The sequence below is a fragment of the Pseudorca crassidens genome, chromosome 2, assembly GCF_039906515.1.
Source record: "Pseudorca crassidens isolate mPseCra1 chromosome 2, mPseCra1.hap1, whole genome shotgun sequence".
In the NCBI taxonomy this organism is placed as follows: Eukaryota; Metazoa; Chordata; class Mammalia; order Artiodactyla; family Delphinidae; genus Pseudorca; species Pseudorca crassidens.
This window is the reverse complement of record NC_090297.1, coordinates 82,470,283-82,497,519: the sequence shown is the minus strand read 5'-3', so window position 1 is coordinate 82,497,519 and position 27,237 is coordinate 82,470,283. Positions and strand designations below refer to the sequence as shown.

At 42.5% G+C, this 27,237-nt stretch overlaps 1 protein-coding gene and 1 pseudogene across 1 annotated transcript in view; one reads left to right on the top strand and one right to left on the bottom strand.

Moving 5' to 3' along the window:
- Nucleotides 1–794: 794 nt before the first annotated feature.
- On the bottom strand, nt 795–1,673 carry LOC137218999 (small ribosomal subunit protein eS1-like; annotated as a pseudogene).
- Nucleotides 1,674–13,230: 11,557 nt separating this feature from the next.
- The window catches only part of ABCA4 (ATP binding cassette subfamily A member 4), a 143,739-nt gene continuing 129,732 nt past the window's right edge, over nt 13,231–27,237 (top strand). The window contains exon 1 of the mRNA XM_067726958.1: nt 13,231–13,347. The gene's annotated coding sequence lies outside the window, so the exon portion shown is untranslated. The remainder of the gene's footprint in view (nt 13,348–27,237) is intronic.

Below are 27,237 nucleotides of genomic sequence, written 5' to 3'. Positions count from 1 at the left end.
TTACCTCAGTGGAGGAGGGTCCACATCCCTTTTGAAGGCCTTTGTTCTGATATAAGGCCATAAAAAACTGGACATAGGGAAAAGTGGACATCCCATTTCTTTTGTCTCTCATATAGCAGGTCCAGTTGTAAAATAATGTTTAATTTAGAGACCCATCAATGGGCCAGCTTTCCCATCTCCCAGCCAGTATTGGGGTTACGCTGTACTACACAGGATTTGTAGCTCAGGAAATTTGGAACCAGCACCAAACTATTAATGGACTCCTCAAAAGATCAAAATAGGGGGCATCCAAATGGCATGGACTCTGATATAACGGGGGGGGGTCTCCCTTGAATTTGTAATGGCTTGTACTTGAGATAGTTAATCCCTCTTGAGTCAGAATGCCCCACAGAATGTTAGACAAGACTAACGGCCCAGATCGCTGGGGCAGCTGGTATTCTGTGCTGATACCAGGAGGAGAGCCCTTGGAACCTTGGCAAATAATCACCCAAGATTTGCCTCATAAGCAGAGTGGGGAGGAAAGGTCGGGTGGTGGGTGTTTTCTGTTCTTGTCAGTAGCTCACAGGGCTTCCTGATAATGGGGTTCCTGGTCCTGTGAGCAGCTCACAGGGCTCCCCAGCCCACTTTAGAGAAACTAGAGCTGCCTGGAAGAGATCAAGTCACAGTCCCATACCTACCTTGGGACACTTTCACACTGGGACATCAGATCGAGTGTCCTCATTCCGTTTTGTCAAGTGGCCCTTATTACCTAGCCCTTTTCCCAGTCTCACCTCTTGGCTCACATGGCTGGCCACTTTCCTTTTTTTTTTTTTTTTATCACAAATGAGGTCTTTTATTTGTCACCATTAAAAGTCTGATTTTTAAACAGATTCCTGGACTGGTGGCTCATGTCCATCAACTCGTTCAACTTTAGCACCTGTCTCGTCCCCAGTAGCTTTTCCAGAACTACTACCTTCACCATGTAGCTCCATGAGTTTTCCCAATTCAAACTTGGGCTCTTCAGCATTTTTACTTTTCTAACAAAGACATCATGGAGTGGATAAATAGATTGGCAGGCCTTTTCTATGTCTTTTCCAATGCTGTCTGGAATCAATTTATTGACCACCTCTTTCAAGTCATTTGTCTGCACCTCTCGGGTCATGATTTCCATCATCTTCTTGCGGATCTGGCGGACCTGCTGGTGCTGGGCATAAGAGGTCTTCCGAATCTGATTGTTGCGTTTTTTAGTAAAACCCACACAGAAGAGACGAAGCAAATAACCATCGGTAGTCTTTGACATCAACGTGAGCTTCAATCATGGTCTGCCATTTTTTGACCATGGAGCACATTTTGTCACGGGTAAGATCCATGCCATGGAAATTAGTCAGGCAGTTTTTGCCCTGAACATCCTCAGTAATAAGCTTGAATTTTCTAAATGCAACTTCATCATTCTGCAGATCAGCAAGGCTCACTTCAAACACACGACCCTTGAGGCCATCAGATGCGATTTTGGTTCCTTGAGTTCTCGTGACTAGCGTTTTCCCAATATTTCTTATATTGAACATAGCTGGTGCTTTCACATCATACCAATCTTTCTTAGAAAATGGATCAACCACTTTCTTCTTGGCTCCCTTTTTACCGCCTTTCGTAAGGTGCTTGTTCTTTCCGACCGCCATGGTGCTGCTCCGAGAGCCAAAAGGCTGGCCACTTTCCTTTACCAAACCAAAAGTGATGACGGAGGATGCTACTATTGACCCTGGAGGTTGGCAAGGAGGACAAAAAGCCCTGGTGCAGCTACTACTGCCTTGTCCAAGGGAACCTATGGACGAGGGGTCCCTCTCGTCCATAGGTTCCCTTCGTCCCCGGGCATCTGGTACCATGAAAGGCTGGCCAGAGGCAGCAGGCAGACACATGTGAGTTTCAGTCTCCAATCCCCAATGATGCCATATTATGATCCCCTCAAGGGGGCACAGTCCAGATTACTCTGGGAGCTATACTGTGTGTGCACCACACCCAAGTGTCGGGTTCCTGGGCAGAGTTGCTCTGACTTTGGCTGAAGGCTGCTGCTGTTCTACCTCATCAGAGTATACACAAAGGCTAGAGTCATTCATCCTCACCTGAGCCTCCCAAAGCATCTGCAGGGCTCCCTCTGGAGCTGGGGTGAGCCTGGAACCTAGTGGGTAGGTGCCGGCAAAAAGCCACCATCCGTCCCTTCATGGTCACCAAAATTTGTTATGACCTTTTTTTGTCAAGCCCCAGTAAGGGTCCTCCTGCCCAGTGTAGCTTGCAAATAGAATGAGACCAAGTTTGGATCAGAAGCAAAGGAAAGCTTTACTCTTTGATCAAAGAATGGAGAGGTGCAAGCTCTCGCTCTAGAGTACACGCTCTCCCCTAAAGGCCACTGGTGGGCTGCTTTATAGGGTTCTCATCAGTGGGGAGGGGGGCAGAGTTCTTCCAGGTTGGGTGCAACTGCCCTGCTCAGAGTGCTGCAGATCCACATGCCAGGTGCAGCATCTTTGCACATGGCCCCCCACTGCCATCTTGAACTGAAGTGTCACGTGCTGCACTTCTGCACACAGTCCACCCACAGGTGCAGCCATTTGGCACTAGGAACTTCGGCCTGAAGCGCCAGGTGCAAGGCCTCTGCATGCAGCACCCCATGAGCAAGCGAAACTAGACGAAGCACAAAGGAAAGAAAGATTAGACTTTATTTTATTACCCAGATTCTGTTTTTATTTCCTGGGAATTGTTAATGGACTTTGCCGTTGACATTTACATAATTGGTGAACTGGTTTGAGATGGAGCTTCAGTTGAGGGGTCATTGGCAGTCATAACATCAAGTAAGTCCAGTGATTCTAAGTAAATAAAATACTGACAAAGCCACAGCTGCACTTGTTTGAGTTGTGTCATTTGAGCCCACCAAATTATTGACTTAATCCGGACAGGCCCAACATTTTGTAATTAAAAAAAATTTTTTTTTGTAAGGAGATTCTGGTTGCTAACAATCTGAGATTGCAGAAAGAATATAACTTTTTTATCATAAACAGTCTTTATGGAGTACTTTTCCTTGAATTAAAAATGGGTGAATGTGTGTTCAAATAAGCACTTCACGTAAAAGATCCCAGAGCTGAGTTACATGATTCAATAAGTTAAAATTCCCAAAGATTTGCAGGTGATGTAACGGACGTCAGTGTTGTATTTTCTTAGTATAAACCAATTCCACTCTTGGTGGTTCCTGCAACAACGGTTGGTTTGTAGCAATCCTAAAGCCATGAAAATTAATAGGGCTTGGATGACAGTGTCTGAAGGCAAACCCTGGCACCCCAGTGGAAGACTGGCCCATCTTTTTGATCTCTAGGGTGCTCCTCAAACGCTAAGTGCATCAGAATCACCTGGAAAGCTTGAGGCCCAGATTCCTGGGCCTCACCCCCAGAGATTCTAATTGAGTGGCGTAGCCACCACGCCTGGGAATCTTTATGTTTAACAGCTGTTCCAGGTTGATTCTGATGCAGGGGGTATGACACAGAAGGATTGGATTGTGCCTTTTTTTTTTTTTCCTACTTCCAGTATCTGAAGGTAACTTGTGCAAGGGCTTAACAACCTAGGCCGTTACGGGAGCTTTCTGTGCTAGGCAGGTATTAAACTGTTTTTTGTTTTAATCTGTTTTTTAACAAGTGTATTTGTATACCAGAGAACTTTATATGCCCCTTGGAAACATTTATTCCTGGTTGAAATTCAGTCTTGAAGCCAGTGTTTTCAAGTCCAGTGAATTAAACTGTCTTACCAAAGCGGTTGGGAATGTTTTACAAATCCTACCCTTTTAATCCAAATGAAAATAGAATACAGACACCACTAAAACAACTGCAGATATAATTGATAATCTAATCAAGAGAGAACACGCTAAGTAATCTGACACGGATAACACTTCTCTACAGTGGGGAAGCAGTTGGTAAACAATGTTGCAAAAGTGCTCAGTTGAAATGGTGGTTTAGTCTGTGAAGCCTTTGTGGGAGGAGAGGAGAGAAGAATAGTGATGCTTTCCAACTGTTTGAGTACCACTGGGATTTTCCCTACTTGGGGTTTAGGGACTGTGAGAAGGACCTGAGGTTATTAGCACCTTTCCTTTCTGTCTGCCCTTAACTTTTCTAGTTATTTTCCCCCTCTTTCCCTTGCTCTCCATTTTTGCTTTCCTTTCCTTTTTCTCAGAATCATGAGTGAAGTCTGGGCCCTAGAGCCCATTGAAGGGGGTTATTTGACCTTTTAAAAAGATGGCTGGGGGCTTCCCTGGTGGCTCAGTGGTTAAGAATCCGCCTGCCAATGCATGGGACACGGGTTCGAGCCCTGGCCTGGGCAAATCCCACATGCCGCGGAGCAACTAAGCCCGTGCGCCACAGCTACTGAAGCCGTGCTCCGCAATAAGAGAAGCCACTGCAATGAGAAGCCCGTGCACCGCAACAAAGACCCAGTGCAGCCAAAAATAAAAATAAATTAAATAAATTAAAAAAAAAAAAGATGTCTGGGTGTTACATTGACCTGCAGGCTCTCAGGCAAAGGTCTCACCTTCAGGATGGAAAGGGCACAACAGTTTGTAAAACCAACCCATTTTTCTCCTTCCTTTGCATGCCAGCAGAGGTAATTAAAGTCTACTGTGATACTTTCTGAAACAAGGAGGAAATAGGAAATTAGCAACCTGAAACTGAATTGGAATCCCAGACAAGCTGCCATCCTGTAGCTGAGTCACTAAATGGTCTGGAAACTATTTGCCATCTAGCAAGACAGAAGGAGGTTAGGATGGAAATCATCGAAAAACAGATGACTCAGTTTTCCTTTTTATAAAATGTTCAATGCCAGCTGCCTGATTTCCCTGTTTAAACAAAAGGGATAAAACCATGACAGACCAGTGGCATCTAGGATGGAGAGTTAATAACTGCTTCCTGCATTCATGTCAATCAGAAAGGGGATACTTCCCACTCACTGATGCATTGGGTAACATTTTGCAGAAGCTTATGACATTATGTACCAGGAAGAGGAGATGTAAGCCAAAGGAAGATTCAACCATGTGTTTATTTCCTGCTTTGTCAGAGACTCATGTGGTGGGAAAGAATGAGAAGGCCTATGTTTCTGCCCCAACTTTTCTATTTACACACTATGTGACCTTGGCAGGTCATCCAACCTTCTGAGAGTGTTTGATCATCTGTGAAATGAGAATAATATCTGCATCACAAAGGCAGTTGTGAGAGACAGGTGAGTTAGTATACCTGAGTTAATGTACATTGTAAGCCTGTAAAAATGTAAATATCTTTGTTGCTGTGAAGGTATTTGGAGGGGTTGGCAATGGTTACTGGGTCACAGAGAGAGGTCAGTGTATTATTATTGCATTTAGAGGGGAAATAGTGAATGTTTGAATGGACTTACCCATTATCACAGGTATATTTTTATATGTATGAAGATGGACCTCCATTTGAAATGTTCAGTTATCTCACCATTGATTTCAAAATATCAGATAGCAAATGCATCAACAGTAGGCGTTTCTTATCAAAGTAATAATAGCCATCATTTAATGCTCGCTTTAGACTGAGCACAGTGACAATAAGCTCTTCTTTGCATACCATCACATTAAATCATTGCCCTATGATGTAGGAGTTATCCACAGCCGCTATCGACAACACCCCTACGCCAATAGGTATTATTATTCCCACTTTAGAGATGACGAAACTGATCAAAATTCAATTAAAAAAAATTTCCCGGGGTCATACACCTAATAAGCAGAGCAATAGAGTTTCAAACCCAAGTATGTTCACCCTAAGGCATGTGTCCTTAACTACCAAAATCTTGAAGAGAATGGAAGTCACATTATTTTCCATTGAATTGGAACAGAAGTCTTGCCTCTGTGGCAAGTTGACCTTGACTTAAGTCCCTGTCTTTGAAATCAATACATGATGATGAGAGTAGCTTAGACACCTGTACACACACACACACACACACACCCCTCCCTCACACCTGGCTCTTGTCAGCCATGAGTTTACTATGAAGGAGACGTGGGCTGTTACTGATAAAGAGTCAGAAAGCTTAGCTCTTATTCCTGCCTTATTACTGACTACCTATGTATCTTTGAATAAGTAATTTAAAATATGAGTCCTGGGCTTCCCTGGTGGTGTAGTGGTTAAGAATCCACCTGCCAATGCAGGGGACACAGGTTTGAGCCCTGGTCTGGGAAGATCCCGCATGCCGTGCAGTAACTAAGCCTGTGTGCCACAACTACTGAGCCTGTGCTCTAGAGCCTGAGCCACAACTACTGAAGCCCATGCGCCTAGAGCCCGTGCTCCGCAACAAGAGAAGCCACCGCAATGAGAAGCCCGCACACTGGAACGAAGAGCAGCCCCCTCTCGCCGCAACTGGAGAAAGCCCGTGTGCAACAACAAAGACCCAATGCAGCCAAAAATAAATAAAAATATAATAAATAAATTTTTTAAAAATTTAAAAATTAAAAAAAATAAAATATGAGCCTTAATTTCCTCTTTGAGTCACGGTCATAATGTTTATCCAGCCCACCTCACAGGGAGTTGGGAAGATCAAGTAGAATGGTGCACATAAAAGTAAGTTTAGATATTAAAGAAGCTGGAGGGAGGGGGGGTCTTTATTAAAAGTTTATTCAACCAGCAAGAGACTGGGAAAAGGTGTGGTGAGTAATACAGAAAAAGAACTCTTAATCCCCTGTAATAGTCACTCCTTTCATGATACATTTGATCATCTAAAAAAGTGTTCTTCAAAGTATGGTGTGCCTACTGGTGGGACACGATTATTTTTAGAGGTACTTGAAAAATGTATTTTAATAGTTCTTTGCTCTAAAGTACTTTAGAAAAATAAAAAACCCTGTGATTTCCCAGGTTATTGTTGAGAATTCAGCTAAGTATAAAGAGTGAGTCGATTTAAAGTGAATTAAATAATAAAGTACAGGTATTACTTGGATCTGGCAAACATGGTAAAAGTAGAAGGCAAATGATTTTAGGAAACACTGACAAAAGTGCTCTGTTTGAAAACACAGTCTTATCTCGGAGGAGCTTGTCAGGTCTATCTCTGATTGATCTCTCTTGATCTCTTCATGTCTTCAACAACAGTAATAATAACAGTAAAGAGCTCTGTTGACATGCTCTCCAAAGCTCACCCCCCACCGCCACCTTCCGACTCTGTGTGAATTCACTTACCCCATAAGGAAGGCAGTTCGAGCCAATGGGTTGTTTTATTCCTTCTCCAAGAAATACGCTTTTTACCCTGCCTTACACAGAGGATTCAAACCAAAGATGTACCTCTACTCAGGGCATGAGTCTCTACTTTGAAAAGTGAGAATTTACTCTTGGTATCTTAAACATGTTTCAGGGAGAAAGCCTAAGTGCTCTGGAAAGGTTTGTAACAGCCCTACTGGGATTGATTCCTCAGTTCAGGCCCTGTGTATTTGCCGGTCCCTAGATGCATCTTAGCTGCTAAAGGTTGAAAGCTAGTGACAACTATTCTACTGCGAGGCTTGTTTTGCAAGCCTTTGATACAGGGCTTTCATTTAAGATGGCTTCTCCAGGCTTGCTGAGAAACCAATACTGGCCTGATGTGACTTCAGAAGAAAGCAACATAGTCTTCTGTATTAAGGGACTTCAGTGGACCATGTTCAATTTTTCTCCAAATATAATCTAGCAACTTAAACAGCTGTTGAGAGTAAAATAAAGAAGCATCATTTATTTAAAAAAAAAACAAAAACCTTCAGGTATTTTCTTGAGAAGTTCCTGGTCTAATACAGACATTTTCTCTCACCAGCAGTCACACAGCTAGGGGTAGTCTGAGATCCGAACCAGGGTCTCTCTGGTTCCAAAGACAGGGACTTTCCCCCATACCACAGTCCTTGTACTCAAATCCTGATTGATATAAAGGAGTAGCACTTTTAAAATAATTTAATTTCATTAAGGAGAAAAGAGAATCAGAATTTGATTAAGCTATGGGGACGGAAGTGCTTGCACACCATTCATGGGGGCTCCAGGTAGATTGCTGGGGAACTGCTTGGACCCCAGTGCTGCCAGGGCTGTCTGTGTTTGCTAAAATGGCTAAGCCACGCTCCCACTGGGGTTGAGCTAGGGATGAGCCCAGAGCAGGGACTGACACACAGTTTGTAGCTCTGCATGTGGACCTCTTCCCCGTCCCCCTGCCCCAGAAGATGTAAAGAGGGGGGAAACAGAGGGCCAGGGGTGCTGAGTCATTAAGGAGTGGGGGTGATACGGAGCTGTTTGAAGAGAGAGATTTCCCTCACCCGAGAGAGGTTTTTCTCCCTTTGACAAATTTAGCCGAAGGAATCTGACAGCAAGCCACAAGCTTTCTTTGTCAGGCTGAGCAGGCAAGAACCATGTGAAATATTTTCCCACGCCACTTCCACCACCCTCACAGAATGCTACCTAAGTAGTTTCCATTTTCCTCCTGTGTTCCTATGCTCGAGGTCAAACAGTAACTGGGAAGCTGACACGGTTTTTGGCTGTTGTGTGGCTTTGCCACTTGGCGGGGAAATTGGAGCAAGCTCTTTCTGATCGTTGGCCCGTTGTGAGGTTGCCCATGAGACAGGCTCTGCACCTGTTGTTGAGTTATGCAGACACGCCAGGCAGGGTCTGCAGAGACTTCACTTGTTAACCACCTGACGGCAAATGCCTGAGGACGGGTGCCAGGTCTTCCTTAACGTTGTAATGAGCACACACCTTCTACACACGCACTCAGGTTATCCCTATTATTTGTCTTCTTAAATGGATCACCACAAAGAATTTGTTCTGAATTAGTCCAGGTCCCTGATTCTCAGTTGTTTTTGGCACTGAAATCTCTCTTTCCCTCTGCTCTTTAAGCTTGTCCCTTGCTTTGTTGCTTGCCTCTAGCCGGAGCCCTTCAGAATGTCTGGTTCTGGAAGCCGAGCTCATGATACCCTGAGGTTGCCGAGTGGCAGGTCTGGCCCCAGGAGAGAGGTTCTTCAGGTGATGTCAGACTCTGGGCATAGCCAGCAGCTCAAAGCCCTGCTGAGGCTCGTGTGATAACATCCCAGACTAATGGTCTGCTATGAAACACTCCTCAGTATCCCCTAAAACTCTGTTATCTGGCAAGTATTTTGTACTTAATACCCAGAAAATGTGAAATCTCTGGGCTCTTGTGGGTTTTCTGAATGTCAAGTCAGCAAAACTCTAAACAGCTTTTGAAGTGAGTGCATAAAATGTGCTTGGAACAGCGACCTGCCTCCTCGTTTCTGATAACAGCTTGATTTAGCCTCACTTATTCTGCCAGACAGAGTCCTTTATACTGGGGTATGTGGGCTGCCACCCCCACACCTTAAAACTCCCTGAAGATTTTGCAAAGGTATCACGCCAAGATAGCTGACATGAATACATTTCCAGTGCTTAAATTTCCATATGAAAATTTCCCCAAATCGATCTGCCTTTGATGGAAGTGAGGATGTCAGTAGAAGTCCCATTGCAGTCTGAAGAATGAGAAGAAATTCAGACCAACTCCAGGAACATGGCGCTGGGCATCCAGGAAAGAGAAGAGTACTATAGGGAAACCACCGAGGCCTGGTGGATCAGCCGCGCAGGTCGAGGTGGAGGGAGAGACCCAGGAACTCAGACCTTGTTTTCCCAGGGACAGCAGACCTTTCAAAGGGCCCTGCCCTCCCAGAGCAGAAGTAACTGTAACTGGGAAAAGAATCTCCAGAAAACCCTTTTGTTGGTGCTGGTTATTGGTTTGAACTGTCAAGCTGAATTGATAACAAGTCTCTACCTATGATTTGCCAATTATTTTTAATTAGGCGAATATAACAGCAAGTATGTGGGGGGAGGGGGATTTTCAATGAATAATTTGATTCCTAAGATCTCTACACACTGTAGATAAATTACTCTCCCATTATAAATGGCTAAACATATACTTTGCTTAACAAAAGCTCAAAGGGGGACAAAGGAAAGATGAGAAATAAATTTGCACGTCTGTTACCCATTTGTAATTCGCAAGGTATTTTCACATCATCTCATTTAATCTCCTAATATTTTTCCTTTGCCACATTTAAGATAGGAACCACTAGGGTGGGCTCCCTCTGCTCCCAGCCTCCGCTCAGTAAGTGAATCTGCACCTGCACCTCGCTGGCCTCCTTCCCACAGTATTCGTGGGATGCAAGGTGTCCCTGCCCCTGCCCAAGGCTAATTCCACCTCCTCCCCTTCCCTGGGGCCCCATTAATCATCCCCACTAACTTTAGCATCTTCCTTTCAACTGGCTCTTTCCCACATATTAACATGGTCAAATCTCTCCTGTCTTCAGGGAAAGAAGACCTGCCTAACCCGATGTCCCCCTGTGCTGTCTGCATCTCACTCTTCAGTCCTCTGCTGTCTGGTTTCTGCCTCCCATAAGACTGTTCTCTCAGAGGTGAGTCATCAAATCCAGCGGACAGCTTTCAGTCTTCATCCTACTCAAGGTTTCTTGAGCCATTTGGGGCTTCGGACCATTTCTTCCTCCTTGAAACCTCCTCTTTCTATGGCTTCCAGGGCACCCCTCTTTCCAGACCTTTTCCCATCATCTCTAGCTCATCCTGCTCAGGTACCTTCACTGGGTTCTCTTCCTTCACCTGCTTTTTAAGAAACTATTATTATTGAAACATAACACACATACTGAGAAGTGTACAAATCCTAAGTTTACAGGCTGATAATTTTCACAAACTGAACACGCCAAAGTAACTAGCGCCCAGATCAAAAGACAGACTGTTTCCAGTGCCCACAGAAATGGCCCTTATACCCCCTTCCAGCCACCATGCCCCCCAAAGAGTAGCTTGAAAATCAAGCATGAGTTTTGCCTGTGCTTGACCTTTATGCATTGATAAATGTGAACTGTGAATGCTTTGTATCTGGCTTCTTTTGCTTAGCATGTGTATGGGAGAATTATCCATGATTTTCTAGATGGAGTTTGTTCCCGCTCATTGCTGTATGAGCTTTGACTGAGAGAACACACCACAATTCATTTATCCATTCTTCTGTGACGGGTGTTTGGTGAATTTCCGAGGTTTTGCTATTAGAAGGCATGGTGTGATAAGACACTTATGTACCTGCTTTTTTAAATGGTGAATTCCCTAGATTTCCATCCTAGACCTCTCCCTCTACATAGTCCCCCAGTGAGAATCTGGAATATTTACAGAGTAGATGGGCAAAGATGGCTTAGACATGAAAGCAGTGTCCCCTCTCACTAAGTAAGAAAGAAGCTGCTAGAAATGTTTCACGTAAATTTTTTTCAATTGCTATTTTCAAAATCTAAAATTCAATATCTGCACGTTAGCCCAACAAAAACCTGAAGTCCAAAATTCTTACAGGAAAGATTAAATTAGTGCCAGGTAAGGTGCAAGATTCTCATAGGAGAGATTAATTTAGTAAAATATTTGTTTTTCAGCAGATGGGGCCAATGATTGCATAATACTACTGAAAGCTTAGATTCTGTTAGTTTGATCATTAGTTTCTACTCCATGAAAATTAGTGATGGACCTCTTTTATGACACCGTGTAAATGTTCTAGCAAGGCAGAGTAGAAAATGAGCATGCCAATCTTGCTGCAGTGATCAACCAAGTCAAAGCAACATATGATAGCCCCAAGCAACAAGGCTCATTAATCAGACCACATCAAGCAAGAGTCAAGATTGATTAACAGATAAAATTGAGCTGTAGATATTTTAGGTAAAAGCAGAGTTCTGGGATTACACTTGCATCAAGTCTGTAAAGGAATTTTTAATGTATTTTGCTACTGATGTACTTGATAATTCAGAAATTATTTTTATTTTGGTATAACCATTCTCAAGAAAAAATATCAATTTAAATCCAGTAATATGATTAACAATCCATATTAAAAAATATTACTTTTTTAAAATAACATGATGGTAAGTTTATTTTATTTATTTATTTAGTTTATTTGGTTGCGTGGGGTCTAGCTTTTGGCACGTGGGTTCCTTAGTTGAGGCTCCAGGCCTCCTTAGTTGCGGCAGGTGGGCTCCTTAGTTGCAGCTCGCCAGTTTCTTAGTTGTGGCATGCATGTGGATCTAGTTCCCCAACCAGGGATCGAACCTGGGTCCCCTGCATTGGGAGTACAGAGTCTTGTCCATTGCGCCACCAGGGAAGTCCCAAAAGATATTAATTTTATACTGTCCTGAGGAGGTAGAAAAAATGCACTGCCAAAAGTCGCATGATTTCATTATTTTTCTCCTCCAAAGATATTTTTAAATACAAGACATGTAGAGATTATTTTTTGAAGAAAAATAATTATCTCTTCTACTCTGTGCCAAATGGTTTGGAAACATTCACCATTTCTCTCTGATGATAAACTATGTGGTATTGCTTCTACTTTTAAAAACAAAGAAAAAATGTGTTTACAGTTTCCCTTTGAGGCTCTTTAGAAAGAATTCTTGAACACTTAGTGAACGGTAAATAAATGTTAAACAAAAAGCTGGTTCAAAATTGGAAACAAATAGCAATGTCCCACTTGATTCACTGGCCACCAAAGTACAGTATTCACAGAATCAGTTGATATAATTTTCAGTTTTGATAAACTATGAAAGAACTTCAGTCCCAGCTAACAATGCACAATGGCTGCTGTGTTTTGAACACACACATCTTCCCACTTGTTATGCCTTCACACTGATGAGCATGTTTTTAAAAATTGCCAACCTTTTCCTAATGGATATAGGAATTGACGACACTGAATATTTTGGAATTCTTCTGCTTTCTTAAAAGATCCTTACGGTAGTATAGCTCTTCTATAAACTTTGCTGCAACTCTATTGGGTTTTCTGCTGTATTAATATTGTAATCACGTACCTGCCCAGGAAATTTATTCAGATACATTCTATAGGCTGCAAATTTTTTTGCCCTATGTCAGTTGTCCAGGTCATATCCTCTCCTGGATTAAGATAACTCACATTAGTCAGGAGTCTTTTGGTTGCCAGTGATAGAAGCCAAACTTGAGCTAAAGTGGGTTTTATTGGAAGGATTGGGGTGTCTCACAGCTAAATTGCCTGAAAGAAAAGCAGGGGAGCAGCTGTGTCCCAGGGACAGCTGGAAACGGACACAGCTGCAGCTGGGACTCATGCTCTCTGCCTTGGCCTCTCCTGTGCATTCCCTTCATTCCCTCTTACTGTGGATCAGATTTCTCTCAGCGGTGGGGTCCACAGCCTTGGGTCCACTGCCCGTCCTATGGCACTTTTGTGCAAATTAGAAGGTGGAGGCAGCTTCACAGTTGCATAGTTTGGTGAGCAGAGGCATCTTTGTGAATTGAAAAAAGCACTCCTTTTTCTGGATGCAGCTGTATACCAAGGCCCAAGGTTTGGTCAGCAAAAGTAAGTGAGATTTCAGCCACTCTACTCTTCTCCTGCACAAACTACAAACTGAACCTAGTGACCCAGCATGGCCTCTAATTTCTCCAGCAGCTTCTGTGCTTCTGTAATGCTGAACTCAAGCTTCTCTCAGGTCCACAATAAAATATTCTGTGACTAGGCTCTGATTGGCCCAGCTAAGGTCAGGAAACCACACATGACCAGTCAGCTATGGCCAGGGACCCGCAGCATTTACTAGTCTGCTGTAGACCCTTCCCTTGGCGTTGGGGCCACCCTCAGAAGAGAAAAATTCTTTGTGAGTTAGGCAGCCAATCTGTTGGCAGCTCCTACCCAGGTTTCATATTTTTTTCGGAGAAAATTACATAAACTGATACTCACTTATTTCACTATTATCAAATATTATTGAATAAGCTGAGGAAATATTTATGTTTTTCATCATAATGGAAGGAGTTTGAGGATTTAACTGCCAGTGATTTAGTTTTAAATTCGGTAGGAATGAACTCAAAGTTAGAAATCAAGATATTTCCCCTTTATCTTACATTGTGATGTCTCAAAACTGTCTTTATGCTTACGACATAGATTCACAATGCTTCCCACCCTACCTATAATCACCGTTTTCAAAGAAATATAATATTTTCAGTGATGTGTTCAGGGAACATTTTACTTTCCTCAGCTTGTTTGAAATGAACTATGGCTATCTATTGGTATTAGTTCATTATCACATTTATCTCTACTCCAAAATTACAGTGATTCTAACGCATTTAACATATATTTTTCAGAGTATTTTTTCCAAATAGAAACTTTTTAAAATTATAAATTATTTTTCTTTGCTACTGAATTTTTGCAGAATAATTGGTACAAATAACAGAATGTCTCTCTCTCTTTTTTCTTTTTTTGGCCATGCCACGCATCTTGTGGGAAGGGATTGAACCCTGGCCATGGCAGTGAAAGCACCAAGTCCTAACCACTGGATCACCAGGAACTCCCAGAATGTCTCTTTCTTGATAACACTGCATTTCAACCTTCAGAAATAGGAGCGAGGAAATCTTTAAAACTTCATCATTTGTCTTAAATTTTTGTACTTCTGAAGGTAAATATGGGTTGATATGTTAACTTCACAATTCCCAAACCATGCACAATTCCCAATGACATGTAAGGTCCTAGCCTGAAACCACTGCATTCCTTACATTCATATCACTTCTAGATTTACCCCAGTCAATTAGTGTTATTTGTGATAGTTATAAGAATAAAATACGAAGTTTTCAGCACCATGCTTTTTTTTTTTTACATCTTTATTGGAGTATAATTGCTTTAAAATGGTGTGTTAGTTTCTGCTTTATAACAAAGTGAATCAGTTATACATATACATATGTTCCCATATCTCTTCCCTCTTGCATCTCCCTCCCTCCCACCCTCCCTATCCCACCCCTCTAGATGGTTACAAACACCTAGCTGATCTCCTTGTGCTATGCGGCTACTTCCCACTAGCTATCTATTTTACGTTTGGTAGTGTATATATGTCCATGCCACTCTCTCACTTTGTCACAGCTTACCCTTCCCCCTCCCCATATCCTCAAGTCCATTCTCTAGTAGGTCTGTGTCTTTATTCCCGACTTACTCCTAGGTTCTTCATGACATTTTTTTTTTCTTAGATTCCATATATATGTGTTAGCATACGGTATTTGTCTTTCTCTTTCTGACTTACTTCACTCTGTATGACAGACTCTAGGTCCATCCACCTCACTACAAATAACTCAATTTCGTTGCTTTTTATGGCTGAGTAATATTCCATTGTATATATGTGCCACATCTTCTTTATCCATTCATCCGACGATGGACACTTATGTTGCTTCCATCTCCTGGCTATTGTAAATAGAGCTGCAATGAACATTTTGGTACATGACTCTTTTTGAATTATGGTTTTCTCAGGGTATATGCCCAGTAGTGGGATTGCTGGGTCATATGGTAGTTCTATTTGTAGTTTTTTAAGGAACCTCCATACTGTTCTCCATAGTGGCTGTACCAATTCACATTCCCACCAGCAGTGCAAGAGTGTTCCCTTTTCTGCACACCCTCTCCAGCATTTATTGTTTCTAGATTTTTTGATGATGGCCATTCTGACTGGTGTGAGGTGATACCTCATTGTAGTTTTGCTTTGCATTTCTCGAATGATTAATGAATGATGTTGAGCATTCTTTCATGTGTTTGTTGGCAATCTGTATATCTTCTTTGGAGAAATGTCTATTTAGGTCTTCTGCCTATTTTTGGATTAGGTTGTTTGTTTTTTTGTTATTGAGCTGCATGAGCTGCTTGTAAATTTTGGAGATGAATCCTTTGTCAGTTGCTTCATTTGCAAATATTATCTCCCATTCTGAGGGCTGTCTTTTGGTCTTGTTTATGGTTTCCTTTGCTGTGCAAAAGCTTTGAAGTTTCATTAGGTCCCATTTGTTTATTTTTGTTTTTATTTCCATTTCTCTAGGAGGTGGGTCAGAAAGGATCTTGCTGTGATTTATGTCATAGAGTGTTCTGCCTATGTTTTCCTCTAAGAGTTTGATAGTTTGTGGCCTTACATTTAGGTCTTTAATCCATTTTGAGCTTATTTTTGTGTATGGTGTTAGGGAGTGATCTGATCTCATACTTTTACATGTACCTGTCCAGTTTTCCCAGCACCACTTATTGAAGAGGCTGTCCTTTCTCCACTGTACATTCCTGCCACCTTTATCAAAGATAAGGTGTCCATATGTGCGTGGGTTTATCTCTGGGCTTTCTATGCTGTTCCATTGATCTATATTTCTGTTTTTGTGCCAGTACCATACTGTCTTGATTACTGTAGCTTTGTAGTATAGTCTGAAGTCAGGAAGCCTGATTCCTCCAGCTCCGTTTTTCATTCTCAAGTTTGCTTTGGCTATTCGGGGTCTTTTGTGTTTCCATACAAATTGTGAAATTTTTTGTTCTAGTTCTGTGAAAAATGCCAGTGGTAGTTTGATAGGGATTGCATTGAATCTATAGATTGCTTTGGGTAGTAGAGTCATTTTCACAATGTTGATTCGTCCAATCCAAGAACATGGTATATCTCTCCATCTATTTGTATCATCTTTGATTTCTTTCATCAGTGTCTTATAATTTTCTGCATACAGGTCTTTTTTCTCCTTAGGTAGGTTTATTCCTAGATAGTTTATTCTTTTTGTTGCAATAGTAAATGGGAGTGTTTTCTTGATTTCACTTTCAGATTTTTCATCCTTAGTGTATAGGAATGCCACGAATTTCTGTGCATTACTTTTGTATCCTGCTACTTTACCAAATTCATTGATTAGCTCTAGTAGTTTTCTGGTAGCATCTTTAGGATTCTCTATGTATAGTATCATGTCATCTGCAAACAGTGACAACTTTACTTCTTCTTTTCCGATTTGGATTCCTTTTATTTTCTTTTTTTTTCTGATTGCTGTGGCTAAAACTTCCAAAACTATGTTGATAAGAGTGGTGAGAGTGGGCAACCTTGTCTTGTTCCTGATCTTAGTGGAAATGCTTTCAGTTTTTCACCATTGAGGACGATATTGGCTGTGAGTTTGTCATATATGGCCTTTATTATGTTGAGGAATATTCTCTCTATGCCTACTTTCTGGAGGGTTTTTATCATAAATGGGTGTTGAATTTTGTCGAAAGCTTTCTCTGCATCTATTGAGATGATCATATGGTTTTCTTCCTTCAGTTTTTTAATATGGTGTATCACGTTGATTGATTTGTGTATATTGAAGAATCCTTGCATTCTTGGAACAACCCCCACTTGATCATGGTGTATGATCCTTTTAATGTGCTGTTGGATTTTGTTTGCTAGTATTTTGTTGAGGATTTTTGCATCAATGTTCATCAGTGATTTTGGCCTGTAGTTTTCTTTCTTTGTAACATCCTTGTCTGGTTTTGGTATCAAGGTGATGGCGGCCTTGTAGAAGGAATTTGGGAGTGTTCCTTCCTCTCCTATATTTTGGAAGAGTTTGAGAAGGATAGGTGTTAGCTCTTCTCTAAATGTTTGATAGAATTCGCCTGTGAAGCCATCTGGTCCTGGGCTTTTGTTTGTTGGAAGATTTTTAATCACAGTTTCAATTTCAGTGCTTGTGATTGGTCTGTTCATATTTTCTATTTCTTCCTGATTCAGTCTTGGCAGGTTGTGCATTTCTAAGAATGTGTCCATTTCTTCCAGGTTGTCCATTTTATTGGCATAGAGTTGCTTGTAGTAATCTCTCATGATCTTATGTATTTCTGCAGTGTCAGTTGTTACTTCTCCTTTTTCATTTCTAATTCTATTGATTTGAGTCTTCTCCCTTTTTTTCTTGATGAGTCTGGCTAATGGTTTATCAATTTTGTTTAACCTCTCATTAACCAGCTTTTAGTTTTATTGATCTTTGCTATTGTTTCCTTCATTTGTTTTTCATTTATTTCTGATCTGATCTTTATGATTTCTTTCCTTCTGCTAACTTTGGGGTTTTTTTGTTCTTCTTTCTCCAATTGCTTTAGGTGCAAGGTTAGGTTGTTTATTTGAGACATTTCCTGTTTCTTAAGGTAGGATTGTATTGCTATAAACTTCCCTCTTAGAACTGCTTTTGCTGCATCCCATAGGTTTTGGGTCATCATGTCTCCATCATCATTTATTTCTAGGTATTTTTTGATTTCCTCTTTGATTTATTCAGTGATCGCTTCGTTATTAAGTAGTGTATTGTTTAGCCTCCATGTATTTTTTAGATCTTTTCCTGTAATTGATATCTAGTCTCATAGCATTGTGGTCGGAAAAGATACTTAATACAATTTCAATTTTCTTAAATTTACCAAGGCTTGATTTGTGACCCAAGATATGATCTATCCTGGAGAATATTCCATGAGCACTTGAGAAAAATGTGTATTCTGTTGTTTTTGGATGGAATGTGCTATAAGTATCAATTAAGTCCATCTTGTTTAATGTATCATTTAAAGCTTGTGTCTCCTTATTATTTTCATTTTGGATGATCTGTCCATTGGTGAAAGTGGGGTGTTAAAATCCCCTAGTATGAATGTGTTACTGTCGTTTTCCCCTTTTATGGTTGTTAGTATTTGCCGTATGTATTGAGGTGCTCCTATGTTGGGTGCATAAATATTTACAATTGTTATATCTTCTTCTTGGATCGATCCCTTGATCATTATGTAGTGTCCTTCTTTGTCTCTTCTAATAGTCTTTATTTTAAAGTCTATTTTGTCTGATATGAGAATTGGTACTCCAGCTTTCTTTTGGTTTCCATTTGCATGGAATATCTTTTTCCATCCTCTCACTCTCAGTCTGTATGTGTCGCTAGGTCTGAAGTGGGTCTCTTTTAGACAGCATATATGTGGGTCTTGTTTTTGTATCCATTCAGCCAATCTGTGTCTTTTGGTGGGAGCATTTAGTCCATTTATATTTAAGGTAATTATCGATATGTATGTTCCTATTCCCATTTTCTTAATTGTTTTGGGTTCGTTATTGTAGGTCTTTTCCTTCTCTTGTGTTTCTTGCCTAAAGAAGTTCCTTTAGCATTTGTTGTAAAGCTGGTTTGGTGGTGCTGAACTCTCTCAGCTTTTGCTTTTCTGTAAAGGTTTTAATTTCTTCATCACATCTGAATGAGATCCTTGCTGGGTAGAGTAATCTTGGTTGCAGGTTTTTCTCCTTCATCACTTTCAATATGTCCTGCCAGTCCCTTCTGGCTTGCAGAGTTTCGCTGAAAGATCAGCTCTTAACCTTATGGGAATTCCCTTGTGTGTTATTTGTTGTTTTTCCCTTGCTGCTTTTAATATGTTTTCTTTGTATTTAATTTTTGACAGTTTGATTAATATGTGTCTTGGCGTGTTTCTCCTTGGATTTATCCTGTATGGGACTCTGTGCTTCCTGGACTTGATTAACTATTTCCTTTCCCATATTAGGGAAGTTTTCAACTATAATCTCTTCAAATATTTTCTCAGTCCCTTTCTTTTTCTCTTCTTCTTCTGGGACCCCTATAACTCGAATGTTGGTGCGTTTAATGTTGTCCCAGAGGTCTCTGAGACTGTCCTCAGTTCTCTTCATTCTTTTTTCTTTATTCTGCTCTGCAGTAGTTATTTCCACTATTTTATCTTCCAGGTCACTTATCTGTTCTTCTGCCTCAGTTATTCTGCTATTGATCACTTCTAGAGTATTTTTAATTTCATTTATTGTGTTGTTCATCATTGCTTGTTTCCTCTTTAGTTCTTCTAGGTCCTTATTAAATGTTTATTGCATTTTCTCTATTCTATTTCCAAGATTTTGGATCATCCTTACTATCATTATTCTGAATTCTTTTTCAGGTAGACTGCCTATTTCCTCTTCATTTGTTAGGTCTGGTGGGTTTTTATCTTGCTCCTTCATCTGCTGTGTGTTTCTCTGTCTTCTCATTTTGCTTATCTTACTGTGTTTGGGGGTCTCCTTTTTGCAGGCTGCAGGTTCTTAGTTACCGTTGTTTTTGGTGTCTGTCCCCAGTGGCTAAGGTTGGTTCAGTGGGTTGTGTAGGCTTTCTGGTGGAGGGGACTGGTGCTTGTGTTCTGGTGGATGAGGCTGGATCTTGTCTTTCTTGTGGGCAGGTCCACGTCTGGTTGTGTGTTTTGGGGTGTTTGTGGACTTATTACGATTTTAGGCAGCCTCTCTGCTAATGGGTGAGGTTGTGTTCCTGTCTTGCTAGTTGTTTGGCATAGGGTGTCCAGCCCTGTTGCTTGCTGGTCGTTGAGTGAAGCTGGGTGTTGGTGTTGAGATGGAGATCTCTGGGAGATTTTCTCCGTTTGATATTATGTGGAGCTGGGAGGTCTCTTGTGGACCAGTGTCCTGAAGTTGGCTCTCCCACCTCAGATGCACAGCACTGACTCCTGGCTGCAGCACCAAGAGCCTTTTGGGAGGTCTGAGGTCTTCTGCCAGCATTCAGTGCGTGTTCTATAGGAGTTGTTCCACACGTACATGTATTTCTGATGTATCTGTGGGGAAGAAGGTGATCTCCGCGTCTTAGTCTTCTCCCATCTTCCTCAGCACCATTATTGACTAGGCATATTCTCAGAGGTATTTGAGAAAGCTAAGAACACAGCCTTTTATTTTGACATAATTTTTAAAAAACTCTAGTTACCTGGGGGGAGCAGTGGTGGTGAGGGTGGGGTGGAGATCACATCTAAGTGTAGTTATAATATTTAAAGAGCCTCCGCCTCACCAGTCATTAGGAAAATGCAAGTCAAAACCTTAAGATACCATTTCATGCCTTCTAGGATGGCTATTATAAAACAAAACAAAGCAAAACAGAAAATAGCAAGTGTTGGTGAGGATATGGAGAAATTGGAACCCTTGTGCACTACAGATGGAATGTAAAATGATTCAGCTGTTACGGAAAACAGTCGTTCTTAAGAAAATTAAATATATATTTACCATTTGATCCAGCAATTCCACTTCTGGGTACTTACCCCCCCAAAAAAATTGAAAGCAGAGACTTGAACAGATATTTGTGCACCTATGTTCATAGCAATATTATTCACAATAGCCAAAATATGGAAACAGTGCAAATAACTAGGGATCAATGAATGGGTAAGAAAAATGTGGTATATATAGACAATCAATATTATTTAGCCTTGAAAAGGGAAGGAATTCTAACATATGCTACAACATGGATGAACCTTGAAGATTACACTAAATGAAATAAGCTAGGCACAAAAAGAACATCATATTTGATTTATGGGTGGGTACCTACAGTAGTCAAATTCATAGACACAGAAAGTAGAATGGTGCTTGGCAGGAGGATGAGGGAATAGGGTTATTGTTTAATGGGTATAGAATTTTAGTTTGGTGAGATTAAAAATTTCTGGAAATGGATAGTAGTAATGGTTGTACGACAATGTAAATGTACTTGGCACTACTGAACTATACACTTAAAAACGGTTAAAATGGTAAATTTTATGCTGTGTATATTTTGGCACGATAAAAAGAGGGTCAACATCAAAAGAACACTTGTGCAGGCAAGAACATCAGTTAGGTAGGGGCAAGGCCATTGGAGTATCATCAGTTGAACTGAACAAAGTGCTCATAGTTTAACTTTTTCTGTTGTAACTCAAAGAAAAATAGAATATTTTTATACTATGACAGGACACAATTTACAAAGCTGATGTCTGATGACCACCACTATTTTTCTTCCCTTGGGGAATTTGGAAGGATGCATATTTCTTCACCAGCTGTAGCTCCCCAGAGCAATCCCACATACTCTCCAACTTTGTCCTCCCTAGGAATCTACTTAATCACTCCCAGGGCTTAATCTTCTGCTTATATGCTGATGATTCCCAAATCTATGTTTCCACCCCAGAACTGCCTGCTGAACATCTCCACTTAGATGTCATCGTAGGGACCTCAAAGTCAATATATCAAATCCGAGCCCATCTTTTCTCCCACTTGTTCCTAATCCCCTGGCCCCTTCTCTGGCATTCTCCTCTCAGTTATGGGCACCACCACCTCACTATCCAGCCAGCCAAGCGCTAAACCCCAGTCATTCTAACTGACTTCTCCCTCCTCTTCATCACCTACTTCCAATAGCCTCCTGCGTGATAAAACCCATATTCTGTAGCATGCAACAATGTCTTAGCGATTCTGCCCAGAGCCCGCTCCTGTTGGGGTGTGCCCTGCACCTGTGGGCCACTCAGAGATCACTTCATAGGTGCTCAGGAAATCTCAGTTGAGTCAATAATAATATCAATTCATCAGTCTGATCCCTGGCTCCCTTTCTAGCCTACTCTTTCAGCACTCCTCCATCCATACCCTCCACTCCAGCCTGCTTTACTTCTTGGTGTTTCCCTGGGTAGGATAAGTTATTCCTGCCTCCCTATCTTTGCAGGGGGGTTAAATGACTTGTTTAGTAACCCAACGTTGTCATGTGTCACCCTGAGCAACGTATTTAACCCCACTAGACTTCAGGTTCCTTGCCTGTAAAACAGAGTAAATGCCTACCTCACAAAATTGTAGTAAGCATATAATGAGATAACGTATGCAAAAGTGGTCTGTAAACCATAAAAATGCTATAAAATGTTATTTTGTAATTCATCAAAGCCTAGCTTTAATGCTGCCACTTCCAAGAAGCCTTTCTGATATCCTAAGCAGAAACCATCCTCATCCTCTTGGAAGCCCCACCATACATAGCCCGTATGCTCTCATGGATTCCATCACACTCGTTAACTTATCCAAGTTCATGTCTCATGTCTACAACCAGATCACAAACTCCACGAAGTCAGCATCCATTCCTACTCCATGGCTCTCCCTCCACCCTATCAAGGTCTCAAGGGTCTAGAGTCTTTCAAAGAGAATCAACTTGTAAGATTTGAAGAGGTGGAGACTAAAAGTTCCTAGTGGTGAAGTAGCAGGAAGTCTTCTGTTTGTGATGCCCCTTGGGATCACGGATCCACCTCCAAATGACGAGTCCATCCACTGTGAGCTGGAATGACAGTAGCTGACCCACCTGCTGCCAGTCCTCAAGCCTGGACTGCGTTAGACATGGCTGGTCAGTCGCAGGCCCTGTTCTGCTGAGCGTGGAGGGTTCCAGCAACTTTTCCAACACAGCTCCAGGTAGCCATGACTAGTTGATCAATTTCAGCACAAGAGAGAAAAATCCTTTGCCATCCACTAAGCTCAGGGATGCCTGCAAATAGCTGGCCTAAAGTCACTACAGAGCAAGATAAAGGGTTAAAAAAAGGGAGGGATGACTTCAGATCTGGCATGTGGGCTAGTTGGGCTTGAAAGTAGATGTCAATCCCTGGGTGCTGGCTCAGGGCAGGCTATTTCAGAGGACACGGCCCGCACTATATTTATGCACAGAGATTTTGTCCCAAACTGAAAGGTCGAAGATTCCCAAAGGCATGCCCTTCAGGAACCCCAGAAACCTCTTTGTTGGGGTAGGGAGCCTGAGGGTCTTGGTTTCCCACGAAATGGCCCCACCTCAGTTCACTTAGTGCTCAGCTACTCATGTCTTCCTAAAAAGGTGCCAACGGAGTGTCAGCCTGTTTTCCTCCACAAAGGGATTACGTGTAATTAAAAGGGATTATGCTTTGAAGGAAGAAACTAGCCTTTAATCAGCCAGAGAAGGACACAGCAGCCTGAGCTGGAGGTGCTCTGGGTGCCATGTATGCCTGTTGCTGCCTGTGAGCCCCAGCCATAGACAGAGGGCTAGGAGTGGTCTTCCATGGTCAACAGCATGGGCTTTGCCAGACAGATCAAGCTTCTGCTCTGGAAGAACTGGACCCTGCGGAAAAGGCAAAAGGTAACAGGTGCAGCTTGTGGTCTCACACTGAGGAGGTGTGGAGCAAATAGACAGTGGAGAGAGTGGGTGGGGTGGGAGTGGGTAAAGTGAGTAGCCAATGGGCTGGTTGCCATTTATCACTGAAGCAGCAGGTAACTGTCTGGCTCCTCTGTGAGCCTCTCTGACAAATGTCCTTCACAGGAAGATGTGCTTCTCTGTCCTGAGGTAGCTGCCTTCCACCTACAGCCCAGCACAGCCATATTATAAAGTCTGCTTTTGCCTGCCCTGAACATGAATCCATTGCCTGCCCATCCCTCCCCTGCCCCTGTTTTTTAAACCTGCTCCTCTGTCCATATGCCCTTGTGCAGCCGTACTGTGCGGCAGGAAGAGCCCTAAGTCCTGAAGATCAGGCTCAAAGGAAAACCATGCTCTCTAAGAGCTTTCCAATCCAATGATACTATGTTTCATTGGTTCTACAAAGCACACTGGTTTTTCACATTTCTGCAATTGGACTGCAGCTCACAATGAAGTGACACATTCTTTTCTTAGTGTGCAAAAAATAACAGTGCATCTAACAATTGATGGTGTCTTAGATTCAGTGAGATATCTTATCAACAACTACAGATGTTTACTGAGACTTCCAGTGAGCACACATGGGACTGGGCTGGACCAGGGACTTAAAAGACACAGATCCTATGCACTTCGAGTCTGACTGTGAGAACCCAAAATATATTTTGAGACCAAGAGCAAGAAAAAGGAACATAGTCCAAATATCCCCTGAGAACAGGCAAGAGCCACAGGAGATCAGGGATTCCAGGGGTATACATGTTAATCTGACTGGCCTTTGTAAATTTTTTCTTTATATATAACTGTAAAGAAATAATGCACATTGCTATGGCCTCAGGGGCGTGGCAATGCCAGATGACTAAAGGAGACGAGAGAAGACGAAGGGGGGAGGATTGAGGGGTGGGCAGGGTTGGGATTAGAGAGAGCCAGGCAAAGCAGGAGAGCTTGGAAGGAGACAGAGAGGAAGACAGGCTGTAGGGAAGAAGAGAACAGATCTCTTCCAAGCCTCGATTCAGAGTGGGTTTGTGTGGGCAGGACAGGGTTTTTGTGGGCGTTGGAAAGAAAGTTAGAGAGGGAAGGGGGCCAACAGGTGGAACATCTGAAGACCTGTGATGAGTGTCTCAGTCAGGGTCCAGTCAGAGGGACTCTAATACAAGGAGGTGTTAGCTAGTACAAGGCTGGTAACTGAGGATGTGACAGAACTCCAGGGTGACATGGAGGTAGCAACTGCAGGATGCAGCTACCACCCCTAGAGCTGAGAGAACCAAAGGGAGAAAGCGGAATACAGAGGAGAACACAGAGGAGATGTTAGCAGAGGTGGAACTCAGCCCTGTGGGTAAGGGATTCAATGAGGCTGCTGCTGGGGTCTCTGAGCCCAGTCTTAGGCCCAGACCCAGGAGGAAGAAGCCCCGGCTGGCAAAAGGGTTTGGGACTGAGGTAGAATAGCTTAATAACTGGCATGAAAGGGAGCAGCAAGGGACACAATCCAACCATGTGCACAGATGATCCTTCCCACTTGTATGGCTTGGGCAGGACTTAGGGAGGCTGGAGGGGAAAGACAAGTTAGGACCCCGTCCTACTGGGAGACACCAGTGTCCTCAGGCTGCTTTCCTTTGTCAAAGCTGGTGTGATTTTCAAATTAGCACTGAAGTTATTTGCTATCCCAGGAGCCAAGTGCTAGGGGTAATCAGAGACTCAATCTCTCATTTCTGGGAGCTTCCTTTCTAGAATGCAAATAGGCAAAATTGAAACAGACTCATTACTAAATTTGTTCACTTATTCATTTAATAACATTTGTTATTAAAGGAACCTGCAATTAACAAATACTTAATAATTGCTGGGCACTGTGCCAGGTACTGGGTACACAATGACCAACAAGACAATCACGGTCCCTGCCTGCATGATGCTTATAATCTATGGGATGCTGAGAAATTAACATTCTCACTCAATTTGACTCTCAATGTGCTCTTCATGGTCCTCAAAAAATGTACCCAAGGACAACAGCTGCTGGCCTGAAATGCTTCCATTCCTGTGGCAAAGCATGTTGACGTTACAGAGAATAATCCTATTTTCAGTCACAGGGTTTGGCTCAGAGGCCCTCACAGTCTCTGCTTCCTTTTGCTGGTGTTGGTAGGTGGCCCCTGTTCAGGGACTCTGTCTTCTCCAGTGTGCTTCCTAGGGGAGCACATTGCCAGCCCCTCTGCAGCGAGATGGGGCCTTTCAGGGTGAGGACCTTGACTGCGGGAATCTCCCAGGAAGCACCTAGTTGGGGCTGACATTTGTATGATGACATCCTGATGGCCTGGAAATTGAGGTCTCTGTCTGGTGTGCCTCCAGCTAGCTTCCCCTCTGCTCCCACATTCCGAAAATTTCCAGGATGTCTGGGTATAATGGAGATATCCCCACAGCCCCTAAAATCTCTTATGTAAAAGCTCTTATGGCTCCTTCTGTAAACTTTTGAAGCTGCCTGTAAACTTTCTGGAAGCTTCTGCCTTCACAACATGGTGACTCTAAGAAAGAAAAATACAACACATGCAGCCCATAACTCAGCTCCTAGGTTTTTAATTCCTCAAACTTTCATGGTTTTTGATGTTTACTATTGTGAGCAGAGCAGGAGCAAAAACCAGATACCAAATTTCCCCATTCCTCCTCTCTTTATCACTAAGAGCATAAATGAAAATCTTCAGATCTCTGCTTTCCTCCCTTTTTTTCTTCCTCTGTTGACATTATTAAGTATTAGTAAGTGCCTGGCACTGCACTAAGTATCACCTCATTTAACCCTCACCTCAGTTACGTGAGAGAGCTACCACTATTATCCGCCATGGGTACTGATGAGGTTGTTGAGGCTTCAGATGTTAGTGACTGGTGGGGCTGGATCCAGGACTCCAGGACAGGCAGACATGTCAGTTACCCCACACTGCCCCCATGTATAAAGCCCCGTCTAATTAGCTGGTCAGGAAGACCACAAAGGTAGGGTGACTGTATAATTTATCATCCAATCCAGGGTAGTTTTAAAAGTGAAAGGAGGCACTATTAATAATAATAGTAATAATTAATAATTGCACCAGCACAATAAGTGTAAACTGATACTGGACCTGGCAAACCAGGCTGTATGGTCACCCTCTATGTCCTATATAGCCAGGTGAGTTAGACAGCCCCTGCCCTCATGGAATTCAGAGCCAGGTGGAAACAGGTGCCTGTGCACAATTGCTGAGTGGAAAACCATGTGCAACTGTGGAGTAGAAGGAAGCTTGGGGTGGGGGATGAGGATGAGCTCTGGGAGCTCAGAAGAGAGACTGGGGTTGGCAGGAGTAAGAGAAGGCTCCACAAGGAGTCGTTCCCAGAGCATGCGTTTCCAGAGGTAAGACTCTCCCACTGGTGGAGACAAATACGTGTGCGCCCACATTTCGATGGATCAGGCCCTGTGTTGGGACGGTTTATAAAGACCATTAGATGTGTCTCGTGCCCCTTAGAGCCCATAGTCTAGGGCCCCTTGTTGTCATCTCCCCGGTCCCAGCTTCCATATCGGGGCGGGATACTTGGGGAAGCCTAAGGATTCATGAGA